The following is a 13,621-nucleotide window of genomic DNA, read 5'->3' as shown; positions in this document are numbered from 1 at the left end:
TTACAGCTCTGGTCAACATCCCTTCTCTCCTTTTCAGGCATACATCCTCCTCCAGCCTCTGTCCAGCTCCAAATCCTAACCTCGGTTTCTTGCCACAGTCAGATGAACTAACACTACACAGATCCACCAGGGATTAAACACCTAGCCTTGAAAGACTCCCAAATCAATTTAAAATAAAACCAAATTTCAATAGATTAAATATCAATTTTATACCTGTTATTGTTCTTATATTATTTTCAAAGAAAACTGTCCCCCTCCCTTACTTAGAATGCCAATGTTAGCCCAAGAATTGTTCACAACAACTCACCTGGTTCTATGATCATTCACAACTGCAAAGCAGGTTAATAAACCAGGCATGGCATTTCCTTGAGAAAGAGTTGATTCAGTAACTGCTTGGAGGCAGACCTAAATATTTCTTGAAAATGCACCCACACCTCCCCTTCCTCTAACTCTTGGTTATTAATTTTTCCTAATTTGAGGTCCTAATGCCTTTTTACCCTCCTTGGGATCAATAATGTACATCCCAACTGCACAAAACTGCAGCTCCCACCTAGAAGGGGTAAAGGAAAGCTAGTTGCTTGAGTGTGAGAATCACCAAAGGAATGTTTGCTAAAGAGGAGGTAGAGAAACTGGTCTGACTCATCATGATAGCTATTGGAACCTTCTGCCTGAATCATTTAATAATTCTTTCTTAGACTCCATAACCACCTGTTCAGTGGCATTATTCGTTCTCTCTTTACGGGCAAAATTACCTTCCTGATAAATTTGCTCCAAATTGTTATTCATTTGCTATCAAACGCTAAGTAATTATTCCCTTTAGGGGACAGATGTAATTTGTTGTCCTGGCTAAATTCAGAGTCTGGCTATAAATATTTTGGTTAATCATAAGAGTGCTTTGTTTCTCCTAATTGTGCCTAGAGCCCCTACGTGAAAAGCAAATTCAAGACCAAAGCTGGGATTTTTGATGGAGAAAAAAATACCTAGTCTCCCATGAATATCATAAGATGGAATAAAAATATATTATTTCCCAAATATTAATCACTCATTTCTTCACTGAATAGCTCTATAGAGCTTCAGGCTTAGATGAAGCCACACTTTCTGGAATTTAAAATCTGGGGGGTCATAGAAAGTCACAGGTAAAACTGAAGCCAGGAGCAGCAACTGAGAGTTACTGAGAGTAACTTTGTGAAAACTAAAAATATGAAGTTATATGGCATGAAGCGCCATTATTGTTGACTTGTAGCAAATTTTAAATACTCCTGCTTCATACAAAAGAAGTGATATAAATATAGCTGAGAAATTGTTCCAGAATAACTAATTCATTTATTTTCCCTATGTATGAAAGACCTGGCATTCTATTTTCATACATACTTTTTTAAAAAGCATAAAAACTCAGTTATAAGCCACACCACAGTGGTTCACATCCCCGGGGCTAAGGACCCCCTTTGAAATTAATGAAGGCTCTGAACCCTCTCCCAGAACATAAACATACACAAACAAAATTCTGTAAATCCCTTCATATAATGTATGACACTCCTTTAAGATGCATCCCTATAAAGCCCTCGGAGGTTCTCAAAGTCCGGGTTAAGAGTTCTGTCTCAGGAACAATAGCCCATGCCTCAGTTTACTTCTATTAAGCCACACAAAAAAGCAATCCCTCTTTCATATTACAGCTCTTCAATAGAGTGGAAGGTGCTCTCCTTCCAACTGACCTTCACCAGACATTTTTACACTCCTTTATTTTCCTGGTCACACTCATCTTTTCCCAAAGCATAGATGCAGAATGCTTCTTAAAAATGAAATGGTATGCCCCAAACTTAATTGAGTTGCCCACCATTGGGAAGGTACAGAGAACAGACTCTCGTTTTTAGGGATGTAACAGAGAAGATCCAAGGATCAGAAAGGGAATGGGAATAGCCTCTGAAGTCCATTCCAATCGGAGATTTCATGATTAAGTTGTACTTCAATGCCTATATGTCCATGTCTTTCACTGGATGGCACTAAAGACTAAATACTTTGCTTCCCATGAAGTTCAACCAGGCACAGCACATATTCTACTTTGTGTGCATTAATTTGGGCAAGATCAAATTTTATATTACCCTCTAAGTAAGCAAATTCCTTCTAGCATCTAATGACTCAATTTTTTGGAAGTCACAACTCCTATTGAGTTGGGGTTTTTTCTAAGATTTTATTTATTTATTCATGAGAGGCACAGAGAGAGAGGCAGAGACATAGGCAGAGGAAGAAGCAGACTCCCTGCAGGGAGCCTGATGTGGGACTTAATCCCAGGATTCCAGGATCACAACCTGAGCGAAGGCAGATGCTCAACCACTGAACTAACCAGGCATCCCTCCTATTGAGTTCTAAGTCAATTAAACCCCTATATCTTTTAAACATGTGCTGCTAAGTCACCATCACCCACCATTGTTGATGATTCATTTATTCAATTTGTTCATTTAGACAATATATTTGTATTGATAGCCTACAGTATATCAAACATAATCTACAGATACAGTCAGTATTAAGGCAGAAAAAGTCTCTGCCCTCACTTGATGGGATGAGCACTGGGTGTTATACAATATGTTGACAAATAAATTTAAATGTAAAAAAAGGAAAAAAATTTGTGTAGTAAAAAAAGTCTCTGTCCTCATAAAGTATATACAATGGTTTTTGAACCATGTATATACTTTGTTTTTTTTTAAGATTTTATTTATTTATTCACGAGAGACAGAGACAGAGAGAGAGAGAGAAAATGGCAGAGACACAGGCAGAGGGAGAAGCAGGCTCCATGCAGGGAGCACGACCTGGGACTCGATCTGGAGTTTCCAGGATCACACCTTGGGCTGAAGGCAGAGCTAAACTGCTGAGTCACCCGGGCTGCCCCCATGTATATAATTTGAACCATGACTCTAGTCCTAGATCCTAGTTTTAGGATCTAGGATGATGATCCTCAATAGGAGAGATGCCTGGTTAGTTCAAGTTTTCCTTTGGTTTTCCATTCTTGTGAAAAATCCACAAGAATGGAGAATAAAACAACTCCTTTTCCTTGAGGATAAAGCACCAATCATATGCAAGCCCTCATAGAGCTTTCAAATAATTCTTTTAAGACTTCACCTTCAAAGTGAGAAATTCTGACTCATTCACTTCAAGTGAAGAGTGAGAGAAACATAATCATTGCATCATAGACCATTAGAGGAAAATAAAGCAAAAACATGAAAGACAGCCACAATAAAGCCTAACCTTGAAATTATCCTAAGAAGAGAATACATAGGGAAACTGTGCACAGGAAAACTATAATTATAAACTCCTAAGAATCCTAGAGAAGAATTCTTTCTTTTTCATCTATTAATTACAATGGGTCTATGCAGTGCTAAATAGTTTCTGAAGTAATTCTGGAAAGTGTTTGTTTTCCACAATTTTAAATGCTGAGAATATAATTAGCTACTTAATTGCAAATGCTAATACATCGGTTTGTGTCCACAGTGAACACTCTTTGCACAACACATGATTTGATACTAATCTATGCCAAGATTTTCTTCCACAATCACAAATTAACTGAAACTGGCCACAGGAATTCCTTCTTTACTGCCAAAAGCTCTTTTCAGGCTTAACACTTTCCAACCTACACAGAAGACTCATCCCAGGTAGAAATAGCTGAAAAAAAAAGAAAAGGAGGACGGAAGAGAGAAGAATGAGCAACTGAAGAGCATCTTACATTAGGCATGTAAGGTTGCCATACCAGAGACTGCTCCTTACCCCCAATACCTAGTCCCTCCTTCCTCAGGAATAGAACCACCAATTAGCAACTGGGCAAATGGCTGTCCCAGAATAAAGATGACATTTCTCAGCCCTCCCTAACGGTAGATAAGGTTATATGACTAAGAGCTGGCCAAGGAGATACAAACACAAGTTTTAAGATTAACTTTGAGATATGTTGAAGATGATGAAGCAGAAAGACAGAAGGAGCGTGGGTCCCTGATGGTCAGGAAGCCAATACAATGGGACAAAACTAAACTACCTGTGGACTTTAAGTGAGAGAGAAATAAACTTCCAACTTGTTTAAAGCACCATAATTTGGGGTGTCCTGTCTCTTGTAGCTGAATTTAGTGTATAGCAACCTATTTAATCCATGCAATATTTCAATTAAGTAGGTATTGTCAAAAAAAATAAGTAGGTATTGTCATTACCATTTTGCACAATAATAAACTGAAGAACATTTTTGCTAGGTCCCTCATAAGCAAGAGAATCCCATACATGAAAAGAAAATGTGGTAACATGAGAAGAAACCAGTGCACCTTGGTGCAAAAATAGACAACAGCATTAACTAGATTGTCAAATAAATTTTTTACACATGATATATATGGTGGCACCCAGACTTTATTTGGCTTAAAGGCCTCAAATGCCCTCAAATATTCTCAAAGACCCACAAGTTATCAGGGGTCTTGTGGTGGTTTGGTTTAATCATCTCAATAAATAAGCTTCACCCAAATGATGTCACCCTCTTCTTTCTTTACTATATATATATATTTTTTTAATCTCTCCATGGCCCTTAAGCACAGTGCTAGGTATAACTAATGGCATCCAAAAAAGTCATTTGAAGGGTCACCTGGGTGGTTGAGCATCAGCCTTTGGCCCAGTTTATGATCCCGGAGTCCTGGGATCAAGTCCTGCATTGGGCTCCCTATGAGGAGTCTGCTTCTCCCTCTGCCTATGTCTCTGCCTCTCTGTCTCCCATGAATAAATAAATAAAATCTTAAAAAAAAAAGTCATTTGAAGGAATTGTATCATTTGCAAAAATTGCCATCTTAATTTTTATGTCAAAATACTTTCAATGTCTTATATGCCTTTCCTTCTACCCTGATTCAGCATGGACAGTTTTTCATATACAACATTATATAAGTATTAATTTTTTATTGAGATTTAACTTTTGAGAGGAACTTTTCATTTCTGCAAACCAAAAAAAAAATATTTTCTTAAAAGACAGCAGTCTCAAAATATATTAATTGTTAATGAAGAATGTGATATTGTAATAATTTTTGTCAACACGGTTTTGAAGGAAGGTCAAATTCCTACTAATAATGTGTTGATTTTGAATCTTTATAAAGAAGTGACAGTATGATTTTCAAGAACTTTAGAAATCAGACTAAATACTAGATAATTAAGTTGTGACAGTCAAACACTTAAGCTGAAAATGTATTTCCATTTGTCTAGCATAGATATTTAACTGTACTGCATCCCAACAATTGCATTAGGATGATCAGAGGATATAAAAGAAGTTTTCCTTCAGATCTTACTAGGACACCCAATAGTAAACAACTACACAATAATTAAGTTGAAGTGCTTGCCCTCGCTCACTGGCTAAAACACAGGAATGGATTGTCATCTAGTGGTGAGGGGAAAGAGTAAGAAATTTGGGGAAGAGAGGTTTGGGATCCCTGGAATGATTGACTTTGTGCAATAAACCAGAGCAATGGAAATCAATATAACTTATCACCAAAATCAATGCAGTTGCAGCCACATGGCATTTTTTAAAAAGAAAAGATTAAAGAGACAGCTGGTGGATTTTCCTCATATGCTTCCTATGAATGAGTTTGGTACCATAGTTCCCATGACTTGTGGCCCAACTCACTGGAATATTCTTTTGTTACCCTAATAACTTTCTATAGAATTAAAAATTCACAGGGCCTATTTTCACTCAGTATGCCATAATAGCTGAAAGAATGGAAAATAATCACTCTACCTCTTTTTAGGTTAGTTTCATCACCACCAATAAGAATTTATGAAGCATTTCTGTACTTCTTCTTCCAGAACCAGGTTGAGACCTAAGTGTGCTCTTTCTTTTGAAACGGTTCACTGACTATTAAATACATGCCAGATAGTCTCATTTTTGACATAAGAACCCTGGGCCCACTTTAAAGCCAAGAGGAAAAAAAAACTCATAGAAGTACTTGCTTTGTGTAAAATAGTGTTTCACTAAAGCTAAGACGTGAAACCAGGTCTGTTTGCTCTGAAGTCCTTTCTCTTAAACACTGTACTGTTTCATCTCATTTCCGATACATGTGCTTTGAGGCTGTTGCCCCACAGGTGACAGACTGGTATCTCTCTTGCTGGGTCCCCCATGTGACTAATAGCAGCCTACAGAGTAGCTGTTGGGGTTAGACAATATTGAAATGGGAAGAGGCCAAGAAAAATGGTTCTTCTGGGGCTCTGAGCCCCTTATCCTAGCCAACAAAACCACCAGGGCTCAGGGAAGCAGCTGACAACCTCAGGTGATAGTATTCAATAAGGAATGCAGACAGCTGACGAGAGAATTAAGAGTGAATATAGAAATAGGGCTGACACAAAACTAAATATTGACACTGCCCTCAGAGCAAAGGTTATGAACACAACAGGAACACAGAAGTTTCCTGTTAAGAGAGAATGGGGCTAGGAAAACTGCCCCCTTGCTTGTTATTAGTCACAGATGGTTTCTCAGAGGAGAACTTCAGGTGCAGTCAGGCCACAAGGAAGTGGCTTGTGACCTTTGCAATAAAGGGCAATGATACTAGACCTGAGTCAAGGGCCAAAATCAGCAGAAGGAGGTTTTAAGACAACCCACTGCTACAAAAACAAAAGTTATGTGATAATGATGAAGCAATACAGAAGCATCTATTTGGTTCAACAAAATAGTTGTTCATTACTTACTGTGCCAGGTTCTGTGCTAGATGCTAAGGGAACAAAGATGAATTAGTCAGTGAAGATTCGCCAGAGGGGGACAAGAGGCAAACACAGATTTAAGCATCACATGTTAATTATGAGGCCAGAAGTAAGCACAGAGGATGGAGGGAACACAGTGGAGGTGCCCCCAAGTCAGCACGGAGGTTTGAGGAGAGTTTACTGGAAACAAGCTGACAGCTATTTGGCTGTTTAACCTGGTAGTTGAGAGCACAAGATCTGTAATCAGACTGTAAAGGTTCTACCTCACTGCTCTGTAAATTAGGCAGGTGAATTTCTGGGCATTGATTTCTTCATCTGTGAAATGGAAATAAGAATAGTATCTACTTTATGAGAATGTCAGAAAGCTCAAAATTTAGAAAATAGTCTGTCACATACAATAAACAATAAAAGTCACCTAGTTGTATTGCTGAATGAAATAATGAACATGTATTTTTAAAAAGTGAACAGGTTCTACAATTGAGGGGTGAGGGGAATCAAGAGGAAGCCTTTCTTGAATATCTACAATGCCTATGGGACACACAAGTAAAGGCTGCTTGTGGTACATGGAGTTGTATGTACAAATCTAGAGACAGGTCTGGTGCTGGAGACAAATATTTGAGAATCATTAGGTTGTTGAAGTCATGAGAAAGGATGAGATCATTTAAGAAGAGAGAGAGGACCAAGGGGAAAGTTATAACCAAGCCCTGAATAGATCAACATTTAGAAATCAGGAAAAGAAGAGGAGCCAGCAAAGGGAAATAGGGAGGTAGGAGGAAAAGCAGGTGCATAGTAACCAGATGAATGAAAGGCAAATGGACCAGCACGAGCTAAGACAAGGAGTGTGAAATGGCAATGTGCATTTATGCAAAGTTGGGAGGGGAGTGAAGATTAGTATGAGTTCAGTACTACCTGAGCATAAACTAGGAGGCAATGGGAAGATGGAAGACTGAGATAAAAGCAAAGTCAGAGGGTGACAAAACTTGTATGTGAAGTCAAGGACTTTGGATAATTAAGAGGCTCAAAAAGATCTGGCCAGGTGTGCATACTAGACAGCTTATTCTGGTAGCTATGTGGATAACATCTTAGGGAGGCAGAATAATGGCCCCCTAAAGATATCTATGTCCTAATCTCTAAAATCTGTGAATGTTAGTTTACCAGGCAAAGGGGCATCAAGGTTGCAGATGAAATTAAGGTTGATAATCAGATGACCTGAAAATAGGGAAGTTACCTCAAATTTTCAGAGGAGTCCAATATAATCACAAGTCCTTAAAAGTGAAAGAGAGAATCAGAAGAGAAAACCAGAGAAATGGTAGCAGAAGAAGAAACCACCCACAGTTGTTAGCTTTGAAGATGGAGGAAAATGTCCACAAACCAAGGAATGTGGACAGCCTCTAGAACCTGGAAAAGGTGAAAAAATTCTCCCTTAGAATCTCCAGAAAAAAATTTTGTCTGGCTGACACCTTGATTTTATCCCAGTAACATATATTTCAGACTTCTAAACCCCAGAAGTGAATGATGAGCACTGGGTGTTACAAGCAACTGATGAATTATTGAACTCTACATCTGAAACTAATGATGACCTATATGTTGGATAATGGAATTTAAATTTTTTTAAAAAAGGAAAAAAAGTAGTAAGAAATTAGAAATTCATGTACCTTTAAGCCACTAAGTTTGTGGTAAATTGTTAAAGCAGCAATAAGAAACTAATACAATGTCCTTGAAAAGTAAAAATATTGGAATCTGAAAAACCAACTGGGAGGCTGTTGCATTAGTGCAGAGGAGAGACAATGAAGATCTGCTTAGAGGGCTGTGTGGCTCAGCAGTTGAGTGTCTGCCTTCAGCTTAGGGCGTGATCCCGGGGTCCTGGGACCGAGTCCTGCACTGAGCTCCCTGTGAGGAGTCTGCTTCTCCCTATGCCTGTGTCTCTGCCTCTCTCTGTGTGTCTATCATGAATAAATAAATACAATCTTAAAAAAAAAAAAAACAATCTGTCTTAGAAAAATGGAAAAGGGGTAGGAAAGAAAGTGGTGTTTCTCTGGACATCTATTGTTTACTTCTTGCAATTATTAACACATCTCTATCAGATGGGCATGTAGGTCTCTTCATGGAACATACACACTTCATCAAAGTTAAGATATATTCCCACTGAAGAAAAATTGAGTTGGAAACTACCAAAGGAAGTTTAAAATAGTGATCACCCATAGTTATACTGAACCTTTAAGACCACACTCCAGGATCTGCCTTTTCTTCTATGAATCCTACCCATATGTTGTGGTTTTGTATTATTTCCAAAAGTTAGAAAAATGTTTTTTATAACTTTTAATTCTCTCCTCTACATTTCTCTGACACCTAAAAATTCCTTGCCTACGTGCTTGCAATACTAGTAATTTTCTCTCTCAGAAGCTACCTTCTGCTTCTCTTTTTTATGCAATGAATTCATATTCATTTTAGAAAAATTAGAACACAAACAAGCAGAAGAAAAAGAGGTAATCATTCTAATCCCACCCCCTTGAGAAAATCTCTTTTTTTGCATTTTCAGAGGTATCTTTGAGAATGTTTTAATATTTATACACATTCATGCATTTTGTAAAAAAATATTTTTTAAAGGAAACACACTCTTTTAAAATGTCATGCTTCCATGATTATATGGTCAGTTAATCTTCAACAAAGGAGAGAAGAATATGCAATGAGAGAAAGACAGTCTCTTCACCAAAAGGTGTTGGGAAAACTGGCCAGCTACATGCAAAAGAAGGAAACTGGACCACTTTTTTACACCATACACAAAAATAAACTCAAAATGGGTTAAAGACATAAATGTGAGACCTGCAACCATAAAAAAATCTTTGAAGAGAACACAGGCAATAATTTCTGACATAGTCCATAGCAACATTTTTCTAGATATATCTCCTAAGGCAAGGGAAACAAAAGCAAAAATAAACTATTGGGACTACATCAAAATAAAAAGATTCTGCACAGCAAAAGAAACAATCAACAAAACTAAAAGACAGCCTAATGAATGGAAGAAGATATTTATAAATGACATATCTGATAAGGAGTTAGTATTCAAAATATATAAAGAACTTATACAGCTCAAAACCAATAATAATAATAATTCAATTAACAAATGGGCAGAAGAACAGACATTTGTCCAAAGAAGACATAAAGATGGCCAACAAATACATAACGAAATGCTCAGCATCACTCATCATTAGGGAAATGCAAATCAAAACCACAATGAGATATCACCTCACATCTCTCAGAATAGCTAAAATCAAAAGCACAGGGTACAAGTGTTGGCAAGGAGGTGGAGAAAAAGGAACCCTCATGCACTGTTGGTGGGAATGCAAACTGGTGCAGCCACTGTAGAAAACAGTATGGAGGTTCATCAAAAAATTAAAAACTAAATTACCATACAATCCAGTAATTCTACCACTGGGTACTTACCCAAAGATTATGAAAACAGTAATTTAAAAAAAACATATGTACCTCTACGTTTACTACAGTATTATTTACAATAGCCAAATTATGAAGGAGCCCAAATGTCCATTGATAGATGAATGGACAAATGTGTGTGTGTGTGTGTGTGTGTGTGTGTGTGTGTGTGTGTATACACACACACAGTGGAACAGTACTGAAGCATAAAAAAACAAATAAAATCTTGCCATTTTCAACAACATGGAGGGAACTAGAGGGTATAATGCTAAGCAAAATAAGTCAAAGACGAATATCATATTATCTTACTCATATGCAAAATTTAAAAAACAAAACATAAACAGAGAAAAAAGGGACAAACCAAAAAATAGATTCTTAATTATAGAGAATAAACTGATGGTTACCAGACTGGAGGTAGATGGGGTGAATGGGTGAAGTAGGTGAAGGGGATTAAGAGTACATTCATCATCATGAACAATGAGCACTGAGTAATGTATAGAATTATTGAATCATTATATTGTATACCTGAAATTAATATAACACTGTATGTTAACTATACTAGAATTATAATTTTTAAAACAAATTTAAAAAATAGGGGATCCCTAGATGGCTCAGCTGTTTAGTACCTGCCTTCAGCCCAGGGCGTGATCCTGGAGTCCCGGATCAAGTCCCACATCAGGCTCCCTGCATGGAGCCTGCTTCTCCCCTGCTTGTGTCTCTGCCTTTGTCTCTCACTCTGTGTCTCTCATGAATAAATAAATAAAATCTTTTAAAATTTTTTAAATTTTTTTAAGTAAAATTTCATCCATTTCTTATAGCATATCACAAATCTTTCTATGAATATAACAAATACTAGGTAGTTCAACACAAGAATATGCCATTATTTTCTCAGCCCTCTTCTCACTGGACGTTTGGTTTTGTTTTTCCTTTACAACCCATCTTCTGTGTTCCCCCTTCTTCTTTTCGCCCAGGTGTTCTCAGACATCACCACTGGTTGCCTTAAGTTAGTCTTGCTGCGGTATATGGCTCCTACTCCTACAACTGTTCTGCATAGCTGCCATATATTACCCATGTTACAACTCAGATCTCCTGAACTTTTCTTACCAGGATGTTTGGGTAGTATGGAGGCAAAAGTGTATTTAAAGCAGAACAACAAATTCAACCTATGTCTATACTGTTAATAATGACCAGTGACATGTATCAGTCTGAAAAATTCCTCAGTGCTAAAGTTTTGATTACAAAAAATTAAAAAATTCCCAACTTTGTTATTGCTTATAGTTTATAGTTTTATGTTTATTTATAATTAGGAGAGTCTTGCTACGTAGAAGTCCCGCTTCTTATTTTCAAGTGACAAAGCCAACTCAAGTAGTTTTAGGTGAAAAACAAGTTGTTTCACATAACTTAAAATCAGATGTGATCAGATCCAGATGCTCAGACAGTACCAAGAAGTTGTCCTACTTGAACTCTTGTCTCTGTTATCAATTGTGCTGGCCTTACTTTCAAATTGAAAGGTTTTCCCCCTACAGTGACAGCAGCACTTCCACGTTCCAATCATTATAGCTCCAAGTCTAGTAGAAGATTGCTTCCTTCCTCAGTATCGAAGGAGGGGGAGGAGGAGGGGGGGAGTGGGGGAGAGGGAGAAGGGGGAGGAGAAGGAGGAGGAGGAGGAGGAGGAGGAAAGAAAGATAACAAATCTTGGAATTGGCCTCGTTAGACCACTAGGGTCATTTACTTGTCCCTGTGGCTCAAAGGATGGTTATGCTCATTGACTTAATTAGAGCTAGGTCACAGGCCTCCCATACTATGTAATAAGTATGGTCAAAGACATTAGGTACAATTATCAGAAGGAAGGAAATGGATGCTGTGTAAGCAATACAATAGGCTTCCGTTCAAGAACAGAATTCTCTAGGACAGTGACCTTAACTTTTTAGGGTCATAAACCTCTCTGACAATCTAACTTCTCTGTAGAGGAAAATGAGGAAAAACACATACAAATACACATTGGCATATGATGCATTTGTGGACAGAATAATTATTTCCTTCCCATAGGTAGAATATCAAACAGGCTTACAAAGAGTTATGTTTCTTATTTTCATGTAAAAATTGAGAAGTATTTTCTGAGCAATAATTGAAATAAAACTAAATTTCATCCCCCCATAAAACCTGCTTAAAGGTCAATTTCAACATGAAGGTTGAAATTGTTTGACTTAAAGTTGAAATTATGAAATGGCTTTGAAATAGAACTCAAGCCTTCTTTAATATTTAAGCAACTCTTCATTTTGACAGCAACTAGTCCTTAAAAAAAAAAAAAAAAAAAAAAAAAAGACACACAGCAGCCAAGAATCAAAGCACCCATCTTTCACCTTGACAGATGGACAGGCTTGTATCAAGGAAGAATGCTTCAACTTTTGGATGAATTCATATTGTACCATTTCCTTTGTCCTCAAATCCATGAGATCATCTTTGGCAAAGACTGTTTCATTGATGCACTGATGTCAGCATGGAAAGGATTAATAATCCATGCTTTAATATAAAGGTCTTCCAAAGCAGAAGCAACCTTCAAACAAAGTCTGCAGTGTTCCCAGAGATCTGTACATTTCTGCCCATAGGAAGATCAACTGACAGGGCACAGTCACACTGGACTCCCATCAGGAGAAGCAATTTTTCAGCAATGGAATTCTTATTGGTATCTACTTCCTTTATAGCGGCAACCTGATCAAAAACAATCATCCATCATGGTGAGCTGGGAAATAAAAATATATACCTAATCATTATATATGTGTGTGTGTATACATGTATATGTATACATACACACACACACATATTTACAAATAAATAATTAATTAACTCTTCCTTGGCAAATTGTTCCAAGCAGTTTTTTTTTTTATTTCTTTCAAAATAAATTAGTTTAGATTTGTACCTATAGTCCAATCAGGAGTTTGCTTCAGAAATTTGATGTCAAGAAATTCTTTAAATTTCTAGCAGTAGGGAATTTCATGTTGTGGTCCTATTTCAGGGCTATTTCATAGTTATAAAACAAAGATATATATAAAACACATAAATATGCAAACATACATATGATATATACTTGATAATGCTTTTAAACCTTAAAAAAATGATTTATTACCTTAGAAGATAAATTCCATGAAAACAGGGCCTTTGTTTTCTTAACTACTGTTATCCCTCTTTGTCAAAGGTCTAAAGCCATGTTCATCCATCAGTTTTCTCATGAAAAAGGTTGATATTTTGTTTACTATCTGGCTGTCCTTTTTGTCCTATTTATAAAATCAGAACATGACAAGAAAAAGGGGTATTATTTAATCTCTCTCCCAAAGCACAAATCTATGAAGAAAAATTAAGGCTTAGGTATAAAGAATGATTGGTTTTTCTTCCAGACTAAATGACCAGGAACACAGTAAGAAGAACAGGAGGAAATGAGATTACGTCAGATCATGTATGACCCTCTCGGCAATGGTAAGAATTTGGATCTGAT

The 13,621-nt window shown here is 37.1% G+C and overlaps 1 protein-coding gene across 9 annotated transcripts in view; it reads right to left on the bottom strand.

Annotated features, from left to right (window-relative positions):
• Positions 1-13,621, bottom strand: part of SYT16 (synaptotagmin 16) — a 240,768-nt gene that overhangs the window by 157,538 nt on the left and 69,609 nt on the right. The gene's annotated exons all lie outside the window — the stretch shown is intronic.

The sequence above is a fragment of the Canis lupus genome, chromosome 8 (assembly GCF_003254725.2).
Source record: "Canis lupus dingo isolate Sandy chromosome 8, ASM325472v2, whole genome shotgun sequence".
NCBI lineage: Eukaryota > Metazoa > Chordata > Mammalia > Carnivora > Canidae > Canis > Canis lupus.
This window is presented reverse-complemented; position numbering and strand designations above follow the sequence as displayed.